Source organism: Scyliorhinus torazame, chromosome 5 (assembly GCF_047496885.1).
Source record: "Scyliorhinus torazame isolate Kashiwa2021f chromosome 5, sScyTor2.1, whole genome shotgun sequence".
NCBI lineage: Eukaryota > Metazoa > Chordata > Chondrichthyes > Carcharhiniformes > Scyliorhinidae > Scyliorhinus > Scyliorhinus torazame.
In genome coordinates, this window is record NC_092711.1 from 125,046,453 (window position 1) to 125,070,807 (window position 24,355).

Consider the following 24,355-nt stretch of genomic DNA (forward strand, 5'->3'; position numbering starts at 1 on the left):
GGTCCTCGCGCCATCACTCGGTATGCTCCCTCCACCTCCAGCGGACCCGCCGGGGCCACCGCTCCCATTAACGAGTGCAGCATCGTGCTCACATATGCCCCGACGTCCGCTCCCTCCGCACCTTCCTGAAGACCAAGAATCCTTAGGTTGTTCCTCCTCGCGTTGTTCTCCAGCGCCTCCAGCCTTTCCACACATCGTTTATGGTGTGCCTCGTGCATCTCCGTCTTCACCACCAGGCCCTATATGTCGTCCTCATTCTCGGCAGCCTTTGCCTTCACGACCCGAAGCTCTCGCTCCTGGGTCTTTTGCTCCTCCTTTAGCCCTTCGATCGCCTGTAATATCGGGGCCAACAGCTCCTTCTTCATTTCCTTTTTGAGTTCTTCCACACAGCGTTTCAAAAACTCGTGTTGTTCAGGGCCCCATATTAAACTGCCACCTTCCGACGCCATCTTGGTTTTTGCTTGCCTTCCTTGCCGCTGCTCTAAATGATCCACCGCAATCCGGCCACCTTCCTCTCCTTTTTTCATCCATATCCAGGGGGGATTCCCTTCTGGTTCACCACACAGTACTTTTAGCCGTTAAAATTGCCGTTGGGGCTCTTATTAAGAGCCCAAAAGTCCGTTCCACCGGGAGCTGCCGAAACGTGCGACTCAGCTGGTCATCGCCGCACCCGGAAGTCGAAAATATCATTCTCAAATCTCTACCTGTAAAACTATCCCATTTCATTTCAATGCTGACTGTGCTCAATCTCACATGAGCACAATGGGGTTTGTATTTCCCAGTGACTCGAAATATTTTCTTTGTCAGTCATGTTTGCAAATCAATGTTGTATATTTCAGAGAGTCTCACTTTCAAATGAGGACATAAATGTCGCATAAGATTATGTTTTGAGTAACGGAACAGATGCTGAGTAAATTGATTGACATTTTTAGAAGCAACATGAGAATGATGTTATTACTGAATGAGCAGAAATCATTCCACCCTGAGAACGCTTCTCCACTTGAAAATTCATTTGAAACCAAATAAAGTGGACTACTTAAGCAAAGTGATCTCAACAGGGCTTTGTGAAGTTCTAAAAATCATTTCCCTCCTTAATAGACAGACTGTGTGAACAGGCTGTAGATCAAATATAATTAGATTCTGTATATCAACTCGGAAGAGAAGCTTGATCAGGAAAAAACACCTTCATAAATTTGATATGAAATCAATTGCATGATTACATATTGTTTATATCAGAAACTACATAATTTCCGTGTCCACATCGTCTGGTCCAGTGAAACGTTGATCATTAAGTTAAACTGGGCACGGATTCGACAGAAATTCCTTTTTCAAAAGCGAATTGGTCGATCAGCTGACATGGAGAAAACTCAAGGCCGTTGAAATAGAGAAAAACATTGAGACTAATCAAAAGATTGTTCAGTTGAAAAGCTGGTCGAGGTGATTGAAGTGCCACTTATTGCGTTTTGCCATTTTATGGTTACATTGATTTATTAGTCTCTCTGCAGCATTCCTAATGGGAACAGCCGAATTCTAAAAACCAAAGGCCCCAAAGTGTAACTGAGTGACAGAACAGTGTCAGCTTTCCAGACAGGCCCATTGGAGTGAATATTAGCCAGCTGTTTCTGTAGTGTAGTGGTTATCACGTTTGCCTCACACGTGAAAGGTCCCCGGTTCGAAACCGGGCAGAAACATTATGGACGTTCCTCATTTGGCGACGAGTTGTATTCTTGCTGTTTTCTGTTTACTCATTAAGTGAATCCGTTACCTGATTCTGATAATAATGTTAAACCCATTTATCTGCCGCTTGTCTAAGTTTTCAGCCGAATTGTTCTCCCTCAAAAGAAGGTTCTTCAGTGCAACAAGAATGCAGGTTTCCTGTTCTCGGTCAGAGGGTCAAACTCGGTGCCTGTTTCTGTGGTGTGGTGGTTGTCTTGCTTACTTTACACTCAAAAAATTCTGGATTGGAAACCGCGTAAAAACATTGTCGAACCCCATTCGTTTAAGTGTTTGGGAAGAGTTGCATAATTGACATTTCCATTGTTACTCATCCCGAATAATCCTTGAACTGAGTAAATCTGCCGCGTGGAACCCCGGTCCCCAGAGCTTCAGCCTGATTCTCTGCATTGCCAGTTTGCGACAATAACACAACTCAACACCAACCACTCCCCCACTGAATCCGCTATCGATTATTACCTGAATATAATATCTTACAAAGCAAATGTCATTTGCTCTCATATTTGCTGGAAAATGCATTCAGGAGAAGCAGAAGTGCTGAAACTTCCCGGTACACTGAGCAGGAACATAGATGCTCCTATTTTCACTCGGCACAAATATTAACAGTTCATCCAATGGCGATTAATGCAGGTCAGAGGCTGGGAATCTCTCTGTTAATATATTAAATTGATTAATACTAAAAGACCGGCTGGGAATCCTGCGGCGAGTAATTCACCTCCTGCAGCCCCCCCCCCCAGCCTCTTCACCATCAACAGTCACAAGTAAGGAATTAAATGGCTCAAAGGGCAGAGCTGGCGAGGTGGATTGGCCATGCAAAATGGCTGGGTTACGGGGGGGGGGGGGGGGGGGGCTAGTTAGGGTGCTCTTTCCAAGGGTCGGTGGAGACTCGATGGGCCGAATGGTGTCCTCCTGCACTCCAGGGATTGTATGATCCTCCCAATATTGATCTCCTTCAGTTCCTCCCTCTCACTAAGCCCTGCATCCCCAACATTTCTGGCATCTGATTTGTGTCAGTTTCTGTCCCTTTAGAATACACTGGGATTTGTCAAAAAGGCTACTAAAGGTAAATCTAATAATCTACTGAATTGGGTTAACGTTATTGATAAAGCAGTTTTTCATGGACTTTGTGAACGGATGTCGAAACGTTTACCACGCGTCAGTCAGGAATAGAGCCTGGAATCTCCTGATCTGGAGTCAGGCGCGTTCTCCATTGCGCCGCTGGCCCACAGGGGGAATGACGTCGTTACATCTGGTCCAACACGTCACACAGACTATTTAACCCAAAGTGCTTCACAACTCTGGGGGGAATTCCCTCAGGATCCCCTCTGGCGGGTTGGATCAGAGTCAGGGTTGGAATTGGCGGCGTGTAAAATACACCAATGCTGTTCCCAGCGCGGGAGGTCATTCCCGAAAAACAGAAAGAAGGAGCTGGGATTTCTGGGATGTGTGCAGCGTCTGTTTGTGGGGAAATGCGGTTGGTGAATGCGGCTTGGACAATACTTACCAGGACATAAAACAATAAGTGAATGAATTGAAGTTTGGAAATTCCCAGCTTCTCTCTGTCTGCAGGTATTTCCCGCCCTGAGCTGCACAATGAACAACAAACCACACCGATAAAACCAACTTTTATTTCCTGTCCGTTCAACTGGTGTCGGTGCCGGCGATGTTTGTGGACAAACTGCAGGCTCTGAGTATGTTTCCCCCGCTGCATTTATTCCCCTGGAATTGATACTCTCATTTTCTGTTTTCATCAAATGTCCGAACGGTGTAAAGTTCCGATCATGTCCACCAGAGGGCGACATGGTCACAGGTTTCCTCCTTATCAAATACCCGCCACAATATCCACCTTCAGGTTCTGACTCAGTCAATGGTTCCTCTCTATTTCCAAACATACAAACAGATTAAATAAAAGCAGAAGCTGGCGGTTCGGCCCCTTCAGGCTGCTCTGCCATTCAATAAGATGTGGAGATGCCGGCGTTGGACTGGGGTGGGCACAGTAAGAAGTCTTACAACACCAGGTTAAAGTCCAACAGGTTTGTTTCGAATCACTAACTTTCGGAGCACAGCTCTTTCATCGGGTGAGTGAAGAGGTGGGTTCCATAACCATATATCTAGACACAGTCAATGATACAAAGACTCGCATTCAAAGTATCATCTTGCATCAGTGACTGTGTCTATATATCATAGAATTTTTTATCATAGAATTTACAGTGCAGAAGGAGGCCATTCGGCACATCGAGTCTGCACCGGCTCTTGGAAAGAGCATCCTACCCAAGGTCCACACCTCCACTCTATCCCCATAACCCAGTAACCCCACCCTACACTAAGGGCAATTTTGGACACTATGGGCAATTTATCATGGCCAATCCATCTAACCCGCACATCTTTGGACTGTGGGAGGAAACCGGAGCACCCGGAGGAAACCCACGCACACACGGGGAGGATGTGCAGACTCCGCACAGACAGTGACCCAAGGCGGAATCGAACCTGGGACCCTGGAGCTGTGAAGCATTTGTGCTATCCACAATGCTACCGTGCTGCCCACATATATGTGGTTGGGGAACCCACCTCTTCATTCACCTGAGGAAGAAGCAGTGCTCTGAAAGCTAGTGATTCAAAACAAACCTTTTGGAATTTAACCTGCTGTCAGACTTCTTACTATTCAACAAGGTGGCTGACTTGTTTGTCTTTCGAATTGTACATTCCCATCATGCAAAGATACGAAATTTGATTCTGTGATACTAATTGGTCTGTTTTATAGAATGATACACACACGGTAGCACATACTAATGGATGAGATAGAAGCAGAAGTCGGCCATTCGTCTCTTCAGCCTGTTCTGCTATTGTGATACTCTTCTGTGATACTGAATATTCTGTTTTCTAGAATGATACAGCACATGTGCAGAGTTTGAAAGAAGCTCAACAAACACTCGAGGAACAGCAGCGCATCTTTCCACTGGGCTCAATACAGCTTTCACACTCATAGTGTGTGCAACAGTCTCACACTGTAAATGCTGCCCCCATTCTATGTGTCCTTACACCGCAGATTTAGGTTTTAATCTTGTTTTCACTTGTTCTTTGTGTCCGGGCGGCAGTTGTTGGTCAATCTGCCATCGACAGCTCCTCCAGACACATCTTTTGTTTCTTTGTTTCTTCCATTGCTCTGACAGAGAGCTGGCACAGACACGGCAGCCCGAATGGCCTCATTCTGTGGTGTAATTATTCTCTGCTTCGATGCTAACCTCACCCTGTGGGCAGGGACCCAAGGCCTTTTCTCATTTAATCTCTTCTGACTTGCCCCCGATCAGAGCCCTTTCCTGTTGTTCTGTTTGCTCCCTCCGGGAGGTCAGAGGTAGGTTCTTTACGCAAAGTGTGGTGAGGCCGTGGAATGCCCTACCTGCAACAGTAGTGAACTCGCCAACATTGAGGGCATTTAAAAGTTTATTGGATAAGCATATGGATGATAATGGCATAGTGTAGGTTAGATGGCTTTTGTTTCGGTGCAACATCGTGGGCCGAAGGGCCTGTACTGCGCTGTATCGTTCTATGTTCTATTTCACTTGCTTCTAATTTTCCACATTTCTAACCTGTCCTGGTTTTAATGGAAGCTCATGGAGGTGAAAGTGAATTTTGTTTCCCTGACCACAAATGCTGCCTGACTTCCTGAGATTTTCCGCAGATATCTGATTGGCTTTGGAATGCTATGTAAGTATCTTTTGGTTCAATCAGCTCCTTCTTGCCGGCTCGTTGGTCTAGGGTTAAGATTCTCGCTTCGGGGTTTATACTGCATGGAAATGTGAGAGATCTCGGGTTCAAATCCCGGACGAGCCCTTTGGTATTATTTACTGTTGGTCAACCAACATGTTTTCTTCATTTCTTTGCAGTGCAGACGGCGGGATTCATTCACATTGGGTTTGCTTTGAGAAGCTGAGCTCACGCTGCAGGGAACCAATACGTTCCCAAGAAAACCAAGACATTTTTGAAAAGCTTGACTATGTGAGTGGGATTTGTGAAGCTTAACAAATCCCTCTCTAATATCTCCATTCACTGATCCAGGTGACTCCATGGTGGTGGATTCAGGCAACTCTCTTGTCTGTTTCATTTTATCCATTCGGAAATGTGAACATCACTGGCTGCTCCAGCATTTACTGCCCACAATTCATTGCCCTTGAGAAGGTGGTGGTGAGCTGCTTCTTGAACCGCTGCAGTCCATTGGTGTAGGTACACCCACAGTGCTGTTAGGGAGGGAGTTCCAGGACTATGGACCAATGACAGTGAAGGAACAACCGATATATTTCCCAGTCAGGATGGGGAGTGGCTGGGAAGGGAACTTTCAGGGTGACGGGGTCTTGGGTTTGGAAGGCACTGTCTAAGATGTCTTTAGTGAGTTCCTGCACCCATCCTGACAAGTGGAGAGTATTCCATCACACTCCTGACTTGCGCCTTGTAGATGGTGGACAGGTTTTGTGGGGTTAGGAGGTGAGTTACTCGCTGCAGGATTCCCAGCCTCTGACCTGCATTTGTCGCCATTGAAGGAACTGTTAATATTTGTGCCGAGTCAAAATAGGAGCATCTGTGTTCCTGCTCAGTGTGCCGGGAATTTTCAGCACTTCTGCTCCTGAATGCATTTTGAGGTACCTGTCAGAGCAAATGACACGTGCTTGAAAGTTATTATATTCATAGAATCATAGAATTTACAGTGCAGGAGGCCATTCGGCCCATCGCGTCTGCATCGGCTCCTGGAAAGAGCACCCTACCCAAGGTCAACACCTCCACCCTATCCCCATAACCCAGCAACCCCACCCAACACTAAGGGCAATTTTGGACACTAAGGGCAATTTATCATGGCCAATCCACCTAACTCGCACATCTTTGGACTGTGGGAGGAAACCGGAGCACCCGGAGGAAACCCACGCACACACGGGGAGGATGTGCAGACTCCATATTGGATGGTGGATTCACTGGGGGAGTGGCTGGTGGTTGAATAGTGTAATTGTCTCTGGACCAGTGAAGCAGAGAACCAGGCTGGAACTCTGGGGACCGGGGTTCCACGCGGCAGATTAACTCAGTGACTCAATTCAAGGACAATTCAAGATTGGTGTAAATGAATAATGAAAATGTCAATCATGTAACTTTTCCACACACGGAAATGAATGGGGTTTGATAATGTTTCTGTGCGGTTTTAAACCGAGGGCCTTTAAGCAAACATGATCATCACTACACTACAGAAACAGGGAACAGCGCTCAGCGCACTGACCGGGAATAGTAAACTGTGCGTCCTTATTGCACTGAAGAACCTTCTATTGTCAGAGTACTATTCAACTGAAAACTTAGGCAAGTGGCGGAGAAATCGATCCGACATTAGAATCATAAAATGCTATAATCAGCAATGACATTAGAAAACCATTCACAACCAACATGTGTGAACACTGACTGCGATTCCTGCCAGTCTCCATCACAGAGTATTTTGCAGGGTATCAGTTGAAACTTTGCGGGTGTAAGATAATGCAATCGCTTAACTATTGAACAACAAATAGCAAGGATACAACTCATCTGCAAATTTAGACGAGTAACGTCAATAATGTTTCGAATAAGGGACATTTGGTGTGTGAGGGGAATGTGTTAACCAGTACACTGAAAAACAGCTGACTGACAATGAGCCCATTGGACTGGTGTTTGGAAAATGTGTTGTCTTGTCTGGAAACGTGATAAAACTCCAACAAAAATATAGATATTGAAAAGAGCAAACCGATTCGTCTCAATGTCCTTTTCTCTTTCTGTGATCTTGAGGATTCTCTATTCCAATTAGTCTTCCAATTTGCTTTTGAAAAAGGAGTTTCTGCAGAATCCTTGCGCAGTTTGATTTAATGATCAACGTTCCCCTGGTCCAATGACCAGAAGATTTGGATATGAAGATGGCGTAGTTTATGATATAAACATTACGTAATCATGCAATTGGTTTCATATGAAATTTACAAAAGTGTATTTTCTGCTGAAGCATCGTCATTATTTCTTAGTTGATAACAGAATCTAATTAATTTGATCTACATCCTGTTTACAGAGTCTGTCTATTAGAGAGGGATTTGTGAAGCTTAACAAAGCCCTCTCGAGATCACTTTGCTGATTTACTTTATTAGATTTCAAATGAATTGTGAAATGTAGAAATGTCCGCCCAGCAAATATCTCAGGGTGAAATGATTTCCTCTCATTCAATAATAACATCATTCTTATGTTCCTTCGAAAAACATCAAACACATTTACTCAGAATTTGTTCCATTACTCAAAACTTGACATTATTTGATATTTATCTCATGTGAAATTGAGACTCTCTGAAATATACAACATTGAATTGCAAACATGACTGACGAAGAAAGTAAATCGAGTCACTGGGTAATACAAGTTCCCTTGTGTTCATCTGAGATTGACCACAGTCAGTTTTTAAACACAATCAAATATCTTCACAGGTAGGAGATTAAAGAACGATATGTTTATTATATTTGACCCTCTTTGTTCTGGGTATGAAACATTCTGCAGCCTAAATCCCGTTCGTGAAAGGAGGGGTGACAGCAAATCCGCACTGAGCCTGGATTTCCTCATCTCCCTGAGTGGCTGTTCCTGTTTCTCCACCACAAAGCCGATTTTCCAAAAGGTGTTTCAGTTAAATCTCTGCTATTTCCTCTAATTCAGTTAGAGTATCATTTGTCTCTGTCTGTGTGAGTACACATTACCATTAGATATGTTTCAGATGGTGATTAAAAATGTTAATCTACATCCGTAAATCCATTAAATTCTGTTGTGAGATGAACACACAGCGAATGTCCGAACTGTGTCAAAATGGGATCATCTTTTTCTGATCTTTGCTTCTTCAATATTCACTACCTCCGACTTCTCTGAATGAAGTTTGAGGCCGAGATGAGACCAAATATATATCTAATATATGGGATTCAGGTGACATGCAGAAACAATCGCATGTTATCCAAACTTCCCTCAAACTAAGTGAGAAGTATTCGATGTTCCTGCCCAGTTTTGAACGGAGGACATTTCGCGAGTTAGATGAACATGATAACCACTACACTGCAGAAACAGTAAGAAGTCTTACAACACCAGGTTAAAGTTCAACATGTTTGTTTCAAACACTAGCTCCTTCCTCAGGTGAGCAGTGCTCTGAAAGCTAGGGTTTGAAACAAACCTGTTGGACTTTAACCTGGTGTTGTAAGACTTCTTACTGTGCTCACCCCAGTCCAACGCCGGCATCTCCACATCATGGCTACAGAAACAGGCAGCAGCGAAGCAGCCAGTGGACCTGTGCTATGTTCAACTGCAGTGTCTTGCTGCAGCTTCTGATGGTTAGACTGAGAGGCCATGTCACTTATTACTCTCCTCCAACTTCCTCACATGTTTATTTCTAGCAACATTTTCATTACTTCCATTGACCTTGCTTCCCTCACAATTGCTCCCCCCAAGCACACATTCACGCCACTTGGGCAATTTGCTCCCTGTTCCTAGTCTTCCTCTGACACACTGCTTACTTTAGTTCTGCCATTAACACATTCTAATCTCTTAACATGCCACTATCAGCACCTTTCTTAGCCTTGTAAGAAGTCTCACAACACCAGGTTAACGTCCAACAGGTTTGTTTGGAGTCACTAGCTTTCGAAGCGCAGCTCCTTCATCAGGTGAGTTTCTTAGCCTTGATCACCCCCATTTACATTCCCTTTTTCTTTCTGTCCAAGACATTTTAGTCATTCTCCACCTATCACTGGTCCTCTATCCAGTCCCAATTCTCCACGAGACCTCTGCCCCAGCCACCACCCCTGCTCCACCCACAATAGTCTGAATCTGGCCCCATTTCCAGTTCTCCAGCTTTGACAAAGAGTCACCCAGACCCGGAACGACAGCAGCCATCTCGCTCCACAGAGGCTGTCAGTCCTGCTGAGATTGTCCAGTATGTTCTGTTTTTGTTTCTGATTGAAGCATCCGCAGTAAGTTGCTTTTATCTTACAATTAGACATGATTGACACAATTATTATGTTCATCTGCATCTGTCAATCCATTATATACTGCTGTGGATGAACAAACTGCGAATATCCGAACTGTCTTAAAGCAGGGAAATCTTTATCAGCTCATTGCTTCTTGAAAATTCAGTACTTCAGACTTTACTGAATCAATTTTTGTGGCTGATGTGAGACTAAATCTCCTATTCCTCCAACATATAAGATTCAGGTAATATTCAGGGACAAACGTATGTTGTGCAAAGTTTTCCTCAGACTAAATGAGAAGCATTTAATGCTGCTAGCAAGTTTCGAACCAGACACCTTTCACATGTTAGCTGACTTTGATAACCTCTATGCTACAGAAACAGCTGGCAGCACAGTACCCAATGGCCCTGTGCAACGTTCAACTGCACAGTATTGCCGCAGCTTTCAATGATTCGGCTGAGAGGCCAGGTCACTTATTACAAGAAGACAACTGTTTCTTTAAAACCTGTGTCTCAACTTGTAAAACCATAACATATAGAACTTATATTGAACTTTAGCATTTGTTCAGCAAATATCTAATGGAATAATGCTCTCTGTTCAATTATTAATGCATCATTCTTATCTTCCTGCAGAAAATTTCCACCAATTTTACTCAATATTTATTTCATTATTCAATGTTGAACATCAGTATATTTATTTGTTATATATGACTTCATTTTGAATCGAATAGTTCTCGAGACTTCACTCTGAATATCTCTGAAATATACACCATTGAATTGCAAACATGAGTGACCAAGAGAGCGTGGGTCACTGGGTAATACAAATCCCATGAATCTTTGTTGAGATTGTAGCCATGATTTGGAGATGCCGGCATTGGACTGGGGTGAGCACAGTAAGAAGTCTTACAACACCAGGTTAAAGTTCAACAGGTTTGTTTTGAATCACTAGTTTCCAGAGCGTCGCTCCTTCCTCTTCCTCGGAGGAAGGAGCTGTGCTCCGAAAGCTAGTGATTCTTAACAAACCTGTTTGACTTTAACCTGGTGTTGTAAGACTTTTACTTTGTTGAGATTGACCGCAGACAGCTTTTGAATAAAGTCAAATATAGTTAAATGGAAGTGAATTGAGAATTATGTGTTGCTGATATTTGACCCCTCTGTGTTTTGGTGTGAAACATTCTGCAGCCTAAATCCCGTTCATGTATAAGAAAGGAGGGCTGACAGCAAATCCGCACTGAGCCTGGAGTTCCTCATTTCCCTGAGTGGCTTTTCCTGTTTATCATGAAGGCCGAATTTTTTTAAAGGTGGTTCAATTAAATCTCTGCCATTTCCTCTAATTCAGTGACAGTATTGTTTGTGTCTGTCTATACGAGCACACATTACAGGTAGATATGTTTTGTGGTGATAAAAATGTTAATCTTCGTCTACAAAGCCGCTAAATTATTTCGTGAACTGAGCAAACTGCCAAGATCCGCACTTTGTTTTTTCATGTATGGAACGATCTATCTGGACGTACACAGAACAATACTTTTCACTTACCTTGGTACACGTGACAATAAATCAGTTCCAAAGAGACTGTTTCATACTTCAGATTGAACAGTGAGCCTTCTTAAACCTTATTCATTCACGGGAGGTGGGCGTCACTGGCTGGGCCAGTATTTACTGCTCATTCCAATTGCTCTTGAACTGCTTGTCTTGCGAGTCCAAATCAGATGGCACTTACAACTAAACCACAACATTGCTGTGGATCTGGAGTCACCTGTAGGCCAGGCCACATAAAGCGAGCAGATTTCCTAGGGGATATTAGTGAACCAGATGGGTTTTTACAAAAATTATAGAATCATAGAATTTAGTGCAGAAGGAGCCCATTCAGCCCATCGAGTCTGCGCTGGCCCTTGGAAATAGCACCCTACCTAAGCCCACACTCCCACCCTAATCCCCCTAACACCACCCAACCTTTTTGGACACAAAGGGAAATTTAGCCTGGCAAATCCACCTAACCTGCATGTTTGGACTGTGGGAGGAAACCAGAGCACCCGGAGGAAATCCATGCAGACACGGGGAGAACATGCAGACTCCGCACAGGCAGTGAACCAAGCCGGGAATCAAACCTGGGACCCTGAAGCAGTGAAGTAACTGTGCTAACCACTGTGCTACTGTGCCCCCCCTATTGACAGTGTCAACATTAGACTTTTAATTTAAGGCTTTTATTGAATTTCAATTTCAATATCTGTCATAGGCAAATTCGATCCCAGATCCCTAGAGCATTAACCTGGGTCTCTGGATTACTAGCCCAGTAACAATACCATTCCGCCACTGCCTATTACACATACATTTGGCAGTATACGATGTCTAGTATTGTGTTCTGTGATCTTGTCTTGCAATGATTCTACAGAACTGCTGGTGACTTAGTCAGAACGATGATTTATTAATGTACACGTGGTAATGCTATACAGATCAAGTTATCACAGAGACACATGAGACTCTCTTGGAACTACCCTGATGTGCGATGTCCTCATGTACGCTTTATAACCTTCTGCTGGTAGCCGGATGTTCCCTGACTGATGTCTGACACCACCTGGTGGGAGGCCACACTGCTGAGTACAAGTAATATTATCCACAGGCTTATCACCACATCTAGTAATTTCGCAAGATTATAGTCATTTATTTTTTTCAAACAAATTCTGATCGCTCTGCAGTTTCTGGAAACATTTTGGTTGATAATGTGATTTTTAAAAATAAAGATCTAGTCTTTCCAATATAATTACCTAATACACCAATTCACTAATCATAATCAATGTTCATTACTGAATAATCATGAACTTAATTATTGTTTTTTGCGATGAAATCAATACATAGTTAATGTGGAAAAGGTACAGAAGGCGAAATAGCTGCAGAAAGGCACATGTTAGAGGTGTAAAAGGGCTTCTTGACCTTATTACTAAGGCCAGTGAATACACTATGAAAATAACAATTTACGGGCAGCAAAGCTGCGCAATGGTCAGCTCTGCTGCCTCATGGTGCCGTGGTCCCAGGTTCGATCCCGACCCTGGGTCACTGCCATGTGGAATTTGCACATTCGTCTCGTGGTTTTGTTGGTTTCACCCCCGCAACCCAAAGATGAGCAGGGTAGGTGGATTGGCCACGCTAAATTGTTCCTTAATTGGAAAAAATGAATTGGGTGCTCTAGAGTTTTTTTTAATAACGAAAATAAAACTAAATGTGATTACACATGCGCACTTACAGCTTCCTACATTACAACAGTGAATATGTTTCAAAAGTACTCCATTGGCTTTAAAACACTTTAGAAGGTCCAGTGGTAGCGGGAGGTTTTATAGAAATGTACATTGGTTCTAATTGTCCGCAAACGAGGAAATATTACACTTGGTGTCCTCACCAATTTATTGATGAAGGTTGAGTCTTAATTTTGTGTAACAACCACGTCATTGACACCAATTTGAATACTCTGTGAAATTCCAGACACACCATATGCACAATTATTTGTTGTAAAACACAGCGAGTTGTTGTGATTTGGAATGCACGGTCCATAAATGGTGCTGGAATCTCATTGGACTGTAACTTCCAAAGGGGATTTGATGCATTCAGAAAAAGAAAACAAAATAGTTGAACTGTGGGATTAAATGGGTCCCTGTAAAAAGAGATAGCTTGGGGAAAATGGGCCAAATAGACTCCTCTATGCTCTTGGAGCCTGAGTATGAACTCCCTGGTGTGACTGCAGACGGCATAACCGAGTGAATCGCGCAAATAGAGGTAAACGGGTGTGAGACAATCGGGATTATGGAGACATGGCTGCAGGATGACCAGGGATGGGAATTGAATATATTCAGTATTTAGGAAGGACAGACCAAAAGGAAAAGGCAGTGGAGTGGCAGTGCTGGTTAAAGAGGAAATTAATGCAATAGTGAGGAAGGATATTAGCTCTGACAATGTGGAATCTGTATGGGTAGAGCTCAGAAACACTAAGGGGGAAAATAAATTAGCAAAGAGATCCCCAAACTGCAGTGATGATGTTGGGAATGACATAAAACAGGACATTAGGCTGATTGTATAAGTTTCTATATGTATGTGAAGAGAAAAAGATTGGTGAAGACAAATGTAGGTTCCTTACAGTCAGAAACAGGGGAATGTATAATAGGAGACGAAGAAATGGCTGGGCAAATAAATACACAATTTGGTTCTGTCTTCACAAATGAGGGCACAAATCAGATACCAGAAATGTTGGGGAACGTAGGATTTAGTGAGAGGGAGGAACTGAATGAGATCAATATTAGTAGAGAAATGATGTTGGGGAAATTGATGGGATTGAAGGCTGATAAATCCCCAGGGCCTGATAATCTGCATCCCCAAGTAGTTGAGGAAATGGCTCTAGAAAGAGTGGATGCATTGGTGGTCATCTTCCTGGATTCTATAGACTCTGGAACAATTCCTGCAGATTGGAGGGTGGATTATGTAACTCCAGTATTTAAAAAGGGAGATGCAGAGAAAAATTGGGGAATTCTTGATCAGTAAGCCTGACCTCAGCAGTGGGGAAATTCAAGAATCCATTATCAAAGATTTTATAGCAAAGCACTTAGAAACCAGTGGCAGGATCGGACAGAGTCAGCATGGATTTATGAAGGGGAAATCATGCTTGACAAATCTACTGGAATTCTTTGAGGGTGTAACTGGTAGAGTTGACGAGGGGGAGCTAGTGGATGTGGTATATTTGGACTTTCAGAAGGCGTTTGACAAAGTCCCGCATAAGAGATTAGTGCGTAAAATTAACATGGGATTAGGGGTAGTGTAGTGAGATGGATAGAAAACTGGTTGGCAGACAGGAAATAGAGTCGGAATTAATGGGTCTTTTTCAAATTGGCAGGCAGTGACGGTGTACCTCAGGGATCGGTGCTCGGACCCCAGATATTCACAAAGTATATTAATAATTTTTGTTAAAAATTGAAAGTATCCAATTCTTTTTTTCAAATTAAGGAGCAATTTAGCATGCCCAATTCACCTACCCTGCACACTTTGGGTTATGGGGGTGAGACCCACGCAGACACGGGGAAAACTGTCTCTACACGGACAGTGGCCCGTGCCAGGATTGAATCCTGGTCCTCAGCGCCGTGAGGCAGCAGTGCTAACCACTGTGCCACTCTATATATTAATGATTTAGATGAGGGAACAAAATACAATATCTCCAAATTTGCAGATGACACAAGTTGCGTGGGTGGGTGAGCTGTGAGGAGGCTGCAGAGATCCTTCAGTGTGATTTGGACAAGTTGAGTGAGTGGGCAAATGAATGGCAGATACAATATAATTTGGAGAAATGTGAGGCTATCCACTTTGGTAGCAAAAACAAGGCAGACTATTAGCTGAATGGCCATAAATTAGGAGAGGGGATTGTGCAAGGAGACCTGGGTGTCCTTGTACACCGGTCACTGAAGGTAAGCATGCAGTACAGCAGCCGGTAAAGAAGGCAAATGGTTTGCTCGCCTTCACTGCGAGCGGATTCGAGTACAGGAGCAGGGATATCTTGCTGCAATTATACAGGGCCTTGGCGAGGCCGTACCTGGAATATTGTGTGCAGTTTTGGTCTCCTTATCTGAGGAAGGGTGTTCTTGCTCCAGAGCAAGTGCAGCAAAGGTTTACCAGACTGATTCCTGGGATGGTGGGACTGACATATGAGAGAGTGAATCAGTTAGGATTGTATTCGCTGGAGTTCAGAATGAGGGGGGGGAATGTCATTGAAACCTATAATATTCCAACAGGAGTTGATAGGGGAGATGCAGGAAAGATTTTCCCGATGGTGGGAATGTACAGAACCAGTGGTCGCAGTCTGAGGATACGGGGTAGACCATTGAGGGCAGAGATGAGGAGAAATTTCTTCACCCAGAGAGGGGTGAGCCTGTGGAATTTGTTACCACAGGAAATAGTTGAGGCCAATACATTGTATGTTTTCAAGAAGCAGTTAGATATAGAACTGAGGGCGAAGGGGATCAAAGGATATGGAGGGGAAATCGGGATTAAGCTACTGAGTTGGATGACAAGCCATGATCATAATGAATGGCAGAGCAGGCGCAAAGGGCCAAATGATCTCATCCTGCTCCTATTTTCTATGTTTCTATGTAATCCCTTCCCACACTGAGAGCAGGTGAATGGCTTCTCCCCAGTGTGAACTCGCTGGTGTGTCTGCAGGGTGGATGAATCAATGAATCCCTTCCCACACTGAAAGCAGGTGAATGGCCTCTCCCCTGTATGAACTCGCTGGTGTGCCTGCAGGGCATATAAATGACTGAATCCGGGGGACTTCCGGGTGCGGCGATGACCAGCTAAGTCGCACGTTTCGGCAGCTCCCGGTGGAACGGACTTTTGGGCTCTTGATAGGAGCCCCAACGGCAATTTTAACGGCTAAAAACACCGTGCGGTAAACCAGAAGGGTGTTCCCCCTGGACACGGATGGAAAAAGGAGAGGAAAGTGGCCGGATTGCAGCGGATCCTTTGGAACAACGGCAAGGAAGGCAAGCAGAAACCAAGATGGCGTCGGAAGGTGGCAGTTTCATATGGGGCCCTGAACAACAAGAGTTTTTGAAACGCTGCGTGGAGGAGATAAAAAAGGAAATGAAGAAAGAGTTGTTGGCCCCGATATTACAGGCGATTGAAGGGCTGAAAGAGGAACAAAAGACCCAGGAGCAGGAGCTTCGGGTCGTGAAGGCGAAAGCAGCAGAGAATGAGAACGATATACAGGGCCTGGTGGTGAAGTCGGAGATACAGGAGGCACACCAGAAACGATCTGTGGAGAGGTTGGAGGCACTGGAAAACAACGCAAGGGGGAACAACTTGAGGATTCTTGGCCTTCCTGAAGGTGTGGAGGGGGCGGACGTCGGGGCATATGTGAGCACGATGCTGCACTCGTTAATGGGAGTGGAGGCCCCGACGGGTCCGTTGGAGGTGGAGGGAGCATACCGAGTTATGGTGCGAGGATCGAGAGCAGGAGAAGCTCCCAGAGCCATAGTGGTGAGATTTCTCCGTTTTAAGGATAGAGAAATGGTCCTTAGATGGGCGAAGAAAACTCGGTGTAGTAAATGGGAGAATGCGGTGATCCGCGTCTATCAAGATTGGAGTGCGGAGGTGGCGAGAAGGAGGGCGAGCTTTAATCGGGCCAAAGCGGCACTTCACAAAAAGAAGATAAAATTTGGAATGCTGCAACCGGCAAGACTGTGGGTCACATATCAAGGGAGGCACCACTACTTTGAGACGGCGGATAAGCGTGGACTTTTATTGTAGAAGAAAAATTGGAATGATTGGACTACGAAAAGGAACGTTTGGACAAAGTGGTGGGACGAGTGGGGGGGGGGGGGGGGGGCGAAGAGGGGTTGTATGATTTAATCCTGCGGTATGATAACTTTTCTTTCTCCCACAGGTGGTGATGGGGGAGGTGGGGAGGGAGAGGAGATGGGGCGTTGGCCATGGGAGGCGGGGCCGAGGGAGAGGCGCGGGCTTGGTTCCCGCGCTATGATAATTATGGCGGGAATAGAGAAGCAGGAAGGAGGGGGCGCCGCACGGGGCGAGCCGTGATCACGGGGGGAAGCCGAGGTCAGCCAGAGTTTGCTGACTTCTGGGAGCAACATGGGGGGAGTAATTACGCTAGCCGGGGGTCTAGCGGGGGGGGGGGGGGGGGAATTACTGGGTTGCTGCTGCTGGGGAAAGGGGGGAGTGGGTACGGGAAAGGATGGGCGGGGGGGGCACCGTCTGGGAGAAATACAGCTGCGTGGGAACTGGGTGAGAAGCTGGAAAAAGATGATGGCTAACCGGCAAGGGGGGGGGGGGGGGGTGGGAAGCCCCCCAACTCGGCTGATCACGTGGAACGTGAGGGGGCTTAACGGGCCGATAAAGAGGGCACGAGTACTCGCACACCTTAAGAAACTTAAAGCAGATGTGGTTATGTTACAGGAAACGCACCTGAAACTGATAGACCAGGTTAGGTTGCGCAAAGGATGGGTAGGGCAGGTGTTCCATTCGGGGCTGGATGCGAAAAACAGGGGGGTGGCTATATTAGTGGGGAAGCGGGTAATGTTCGAGGCAAAGACTATAGTGGCGGATAACGGGGGCAGATACGTGATGGTGAGTGGCAAATTACAGGGAGAGATGGTGGTTTTGGTAAACGTGTATGCCCCGAATTGGGACGATGCCAATTTTATGATGCGAATGCTAGGACGCATCCCAGACCTAGAGACCGGAAAGCTGATAATGGGGGGAGACTTCAACACGGTGTTGGAACCAAGGCTGGATAGGTCGAAGTCCAGGACTGGTAGGAGGCCGGCAGCAGCCAAGGTGCTCAAGGATTTTATGGAGCAGATGGGAGGGGTGAACCCGTGGAGATTCAGTAGACCTAGGAGTAAGGAGTTCTCGTTTTTCTCCTATGTCCATAAAGTCTATTCACGCATAGACTTTTTTGTGTTGGGTAGGGCATTGATCCCGAGGGTGAGGGGAACGGAATATACGGCTATAGCCATTTCGGATCATGCCCCACACTGGGTAGACTTGGAGATAGGGGAGGAAACAAGAGGGCGTCCACCCTGGAGAATGGACATGGGACTAATGGCGGATGAGGGGGTGTGCCTAAGGGTGAGGGGATGCATTGAAAAGTACTTGGAACTCAATGACAATGGGGAGGTTCAGGTGGGAGTGGTCTGGGAGGCGTTGAAGGCGGTAGTTAGGGGGGAGCTGATATCAATAAGGACACATAAAGGGAAGCAGGAGAGTAAGGAACGGGAGCGGTTGCTGCAAGAACTTTTGAGGGTGGACAGACAATATGCGGAAGCACCGGAGGAGGGACTGTATAGGGAAAGGCAAAGGCTGCATGTGGAATTTGACTTGCTGACCACAGGCACTGCAGAGGCACAATGGAGGAAGGCGCAGGGTGTACAGTATGAATATGGAGAGAAGGCGAGCAGATTGCTGGCACACCAATTGAGGAAAAGGGGAGCAGCGAGGGAAATAGGGGGGGTGAGAGACGAAGATGGAGAGACGGAGCGGGGAGCGGAGAGAGTGAATGAAGTGTTCAAGACATTTTATAAAAAATTGTATGAAGCTCAACCCCCGGATGGGAGGGAGAGAATGATGGATTTTTTGGATCGGCTGGAAATTCCCAAGGTGGAAGAGCAGGAAAGGATGGGATTGGGAGCACAGATCACGGTAGAAGAAGTGGTGAAAGGAATTAGGAACATGCAGACGGGAAAGGCCCCGGGACCGGACGGATTCCCAGTTGAATTTTACAGAAAATATTTGGACTTGCTCGCCCCGCTACTGACGAGGACCTTTAACGAGGCAAAGGAAAGGGGACAACTGCCCCCGACTATGTCAGAAGCAACGATATCGCTTCTTTTAAAGAAGGAAAAGGATCCGCTACAATGCGGGTCCTACAGACCAATTTCCCTCCTCAATGTGGATGCCAAGGTCCTGGCCAAGGTAATGGCAATGAGAATAGAGGAATGTGTCCCGGGGGTGGTTCATGAGGACCAAACTGGGTTTGTGAAGGGGAGACAGCTGAACACGAACATACGGAGGTTGTTAGGGGTAATGATGATGGCCCCACCAGAGGGTGAAACGGAGATAGTAGTGGCGATGGATGCCGAGAAAGCATTTGATAGAGTGGAATGGGATTATCTGTGGGAGGTGTTGAGGAGATTTGGGTTCGGAGAGGGGTATGTTAGATGGGTGCAGCTGTTGTATGGGGCCCCAGTGGCGAGTGTGGTCACGAATGGACGGGGATCGGCATATTTTCGGCTCCATAGAGGGACAAGGCAGGGATGTCCTCTGTCCCCATTACTGTTTGCATTGGCGATTGAGCCCCTGGCGATAGCGCTGAGAGGTTCCAAGAGATGGAGGGGAATACTTTGGGGAGGAGAAGAACACCGGGTATCTTTATATGCGGATGATCTGCTACTATATGTGGCGGATCCAGCGGAGGGGATGCCAGAAATAATGCGGATACTTGGGGAGTTTGGGGATTTTTCAGTGTATAAATTGAACATGGGGAAGAGTGAGCTGTTTGTGGTGCATCCAGGGGAGCAGAGTAGAGAAATAGAAGACCTACCGTTGAGGAAGGTAACAAGAGACTTTCGTTACCTGGGGATTCAGATAGCTAAGAATTGGGGCACATTGCACAGGCTAAATTTGACGCGGTTGGTGGAACAGATGGAGGAAGATTTCAAGAGATGGGATATGGTAGCATTGTCAATGGCAGGGAGGGTGCAGGCGGTTAAGATGGTGGTCCTCCCGAGATTCCTCTTTGTGTTTCAGTGCCTCCCGGTGGTGATCACGAAGGCTTTCTTCAAAAGGATAGAAAAGAGTATCATGGGTTTTGTTTGGGCCGGGAAGACTCCGAGAGTGAGGAAGGGATTCTTACAGCGTAGTAGGGATAGGGGGGGGCTGGCACTACCGAGCCTAAGTGAGTATTATTGGGCCGCTAATATTTCAATGGTGAGTAAGTGGATGGGAGAGGAGGAAGGAGCGGCGTGGAAGAGATTAGAGAGGGCGTCCTGTAGGGGGACCAGCCTGCAGGCTATGGTGACAGCCCCATTGCCGTTCTCACCAAGGAACTATACCACGAGTCCGGTGGTGGTAGCTACACTGAAGATTTGGGGACAGTGGAGACGACATCGGGGAAAGACCGGAGCACTGGGGGGGTCCCCGATAAGAAACAACCATAGGTTTGCCCCGGGGGGAATGGATGGGGGATATGGAATGTGGCAAAGAGCAGGTATAACGCAATTGAAAGATCTATTTGTGGATGGGAAGTTTGCGAGTCTGGGAGCGCTGACCGAGAAATATGGGTTGCCCCAAGGGAATGCATTCAGGTACATGCAATTGAGGGCTTTTGCGAGGCAACAGGTGAGGGAATTCCCGCAGCTCCCGACACAAGAGGTGCAGGACAGAGTCATCTCAAAGAAATGGGTGGGGGACGGTAAGGTGTCGGATATATATAGGGAAATGAGAGACGAAGGGGAGACTATGATGGACGAACTAAAAGGGAAATGGGAAGAAGAGCTAGGGGAGGAGATCGAGGAGGGGATGTGGGCAGATGCCCTAAACAGGGTAAACTCGTCGTCCTCGTGCGCCAGGCTAAGCCTGATTCAGTTTAAGGTATTACACAGGGCACATATGACTGGAACACGGCTCAGTAAATTTTTTGGTGTGGAGGATAGGTGTGCGAGGTGCTCGAGAAGCCCAGCGAATCATACCCATATGTTTTGGTCATGCCCGGCACTACAGGGGTTTTGGATGGGGGTGACAAAGGTGCTTTCGAAAGTAGTAGGAGTCCGGGTCGAACCAAGCTGGGGGTTGGCTATATTTGGGGTTGCACAAGAGCCGGGAGTGCAGGAGGCGAAAGAGGCCGATGTTTTGGCCTTTGCGTCCCTAGTAGCCCGGCGCAGAATATTGCTAATGTGGAAAGAAGCCAAGCCCCCGGGGGTGGAGACCTGGATAAATGATATGGCGGGGTTCATAAAGTTAGAGCGGATTAAGTTCGTCCTAAGGGGGTCGGCTCAAGGGTTTACTAGGCGGTGGCAACCGTTCGTCGAATATCTTGCGGAAAGATAGATGGGGGAAAACAAAGAAGGCAGCAGCAGCGGCCCAGGACTTGGGGGGGGTGCGGGGGGAGGGAGGGTGGGGGGTGGGGGGTGGGGGGGGGGGGGTGGCCTGAGACAAGGCAGTTGCCAATTAGGGCTAGTTTTTATTATTTTTTTTTTGTTATTTAATATTTATTTATTTGTTGTTGTTTTTGTTTAAATAAAAAAGGTCATTATTATCTGTATTGTTACAATGTTGTGTAAAGGATGCACAATGTACTGTGTTGGTTGACCAAAAATTTTCAATAAAATATTATTTAAAAAAAAAAAAAAAAATGACTGAATCCCTTCCCACACTGGGAGCAGGTGAACGGCCTCTCCCCAGTGTGACTGCGTCGATGAATCTCCAGCTCAGATGGGCATCTGTATCCCTTCCCATAGTCCCCACCTTTTCATGGTTTCTCCATGTTTTGGGTCTTCTTGTGTCTCTCCAGATTGGACAATCAGTGGAAGCCTTGTCGACACACAGAACATGTGCACTGTCTCTCCGCACTGTGAATGGTGTGATGTTTTTTCAGGCTGTGTAACTGGTTTAAGCTCTTTCCACAGTCAGTTCACTGGAACACACTCGCTCGGGTGTGTGTTGTGTGGGTCTCGGCGCTTTTCCAGACACATTCACGTTTAAAATCTTCTGAAGCCAACAGACTGGACAAACATTTCTCCTTCTCGCCGATGATATTCAGAGCCTGATGATATTCAGATCAGAAGGAATCGAGTGAGTTTGTCACATCGGGACGTGATGTTTGAGATTTCTGTCTGTAATTCCTCCTCTTCCAATATCCTTCAAAAACAATTTACAAAAGTCATCAGTTAGTACAGGATAGAAATTCAGAACAGATAATTTTGTTCCCATGGAACATTATTTCCTCTCTTGTTCTCCAAAAGCTGTAAATCTCCATCCCACACAATCTCCCTCCATTCTCACTCTGCTGTATCTAATATTCACCCTCCCAATTCTCCTGAAGGTGCTGATTCATGTTGATTGACAGATCCAAGCTCAGCTCACTGCTTCCTGACCAGGACACAGAGATTAGAATGGGAGCAAGAGTAGGCCATTCGGCCCACCGAGTCTGCTCAACCATTCAATGAGATCCTTGGCCGATCTACCTCAGCACCATTTTCCCCACACGATCCCCATATCCCTCGATATCTTCAATATCTAGAAACCTATCAATATTTGTCTTGAACATACCTGATGACTGAGACTCCACATTTCTCTGGGGTAGAGAATTCCAAAGCTTCACCACATCCTCGAGTGAAGAAATCCCTCCTCATCTCAGCTTTCACTCTATTTTCCTGCCTGTTCCCCATAACCCTTAACTCCGTTGTCAATAAAATATCTGTCAAACTTGTGCTTCAATACATTCAATGACCCCCAGATACAACTGGTCCCTGTGGAAGAGAAATCCAAAGACTAACAACCCTCTGAGGGAAGAGATGACTGGAAATCTATAACGTAGCTGCAGTCTTATATTACAAGATGAGAAATAATAATATTTACTTTATTACAAAACGGTAAATAATATATTTAATCTGTACCTGGAATGATCTGGAAGAAGGAACTGAAGGCACTATTGCTAAGTTTGCAGATGGTACAAAGATCTGTAAAGGGACAGGTAGTATTGAGGAAGCAAGGTGGCTGCAGAAGGATTTGGACAGGCCAGGAGAGTGGGCAGTGAAGTGGCAAATGAAATACAATGTGGAACAGTGACAGGTTATGCACTTTGGAAGGAGGAATTTAGGCATAGACTATTTTCTAAATGGGGAAATGTTCAGGAAATCAGAAGCACAAAGTGACTTGGGAGTCCTTGTTCACGATTCTGTTGCGGTTAATGTGCATGTTCAGATGGCAGTTAAGAAGGCAAATGCAATGTTAGCATTCATGTCGAGAGGACTAGAATACAAGACCAGGGATGTATTCTGAGGCTGTATAAGGCTCTGGTCAGACCCCATTTGGAGTATTGTGAGCAGTTTTAGGCCCCGTATCTAAGGAAAGATGTGGCTGGCCTTGGAAAGGGTCCAGAGGAGGTTCACAAGAATAATCCCTGGAATGAAGAGCTTGTCATATGAGGAACGGTTGAGGACTCTGGATCTGTGTGCGTTGGAGTTTAGAAGGATGAGGGGGGATCTTATTGAAACTTATAAGATACTGCGAGGCCTGGATAGAGTGGACGTGGAGAGGATGTTTCCACTTGTGGGAAAAACTAGAACCAGAGGACACCATTGCAGACTAAAGGGACGATCCTTTAAGACAGAGATGAGGAGGAATTTCTTCAGCCAGAGGGTGGTGAATCTGTGGAACTCTTTGCCGCAGAAGGCTGTGGAGGTCAATTCACTGAGTATCTTTAAGACAGAGATAGATAGGTTCTTGATTAATAAGGGGATCAGCGGTTATGGAGAGAAGGCAGGAGAATGGGGATGAGAAAATATCAGCCATGATTGAATGGCGGAGCAGACTCGATGGGCCGAGTGGCCTATTTCTGCTCCTATGTCTTATGGTATTATGGTACCATATAAAAACACGAGACATATCTCTGTCCATTATTAGTTTAATGTCCCCTGAAATGTCAGCCATCACCTGGGGAACCCACCCCTTTAATTGAGAACATTAGGAAAGAGACAATTCTTTTTAAAAATAAATTTAGAGTAACCAAGTATTTTTTTCCAATTAAGGTGCAATTTGGTGTGGCCAATCCACCTACCATGCACATCTTTGGGTTGTGGAGGTGAGTCCCACGCAGACACGGGGAGAATGTGCAAACTCACATGGACAGTGACCCGGGCAGGGATCGATCCCGGGTCCTCGGTGCCGTGAGGCAGCAGTGCTAACCTCTGCACCACCATGCCGCCCATAGGAGAATATTTTCACCAGAGAGCTTGGTGAATGGGAGTGAGAAGGGGGTGAAGCTGCAGCCGTTGAACCAGTTTCGGCTGGTTCGACAAGCTTAGCTTCTGGGTCGGAACCTGGAAGGGTGGGTTTGGATTCAATTTGTGTGTCTAGGTCGGGTGTTGGTGG

General features: G+C 45.9%; 2 protein-coding genes and 1 non-coding gene across 4 annotated transcripts in view; 2 read left to right on the forward strand and 1 right to left on the reverse strand.

Moving 5' to 3' along the window:
- The window catches only part of LOC140421791 (uncharacterized), an 864,226-nt gene that overhangs the window by 114,071 nt on the left and 725,800 nt on the right, over window positions 1-24,355 (reverse strand). The gene's annotated exons all lie outside the window — the stretch shown is intronic.
- The window catches only part of LOC140421820 (uncharacterized), a 266,946-nt gene that overhangs the window by 50,220 nt on the left and 192,371 nt on the right, over window positions 1-24,355 (forward strand). The gene's annotated exons all lie outside the window — the stretch shown is intronic.
- trnav-cac (transfer RNA valine (anticodon CAC)) lies at window positions 1,619-1,691 on the forward strand. The gene has a single exon. It is a non-coding gene; the product is annotated as a tRNA-Val (tRNA).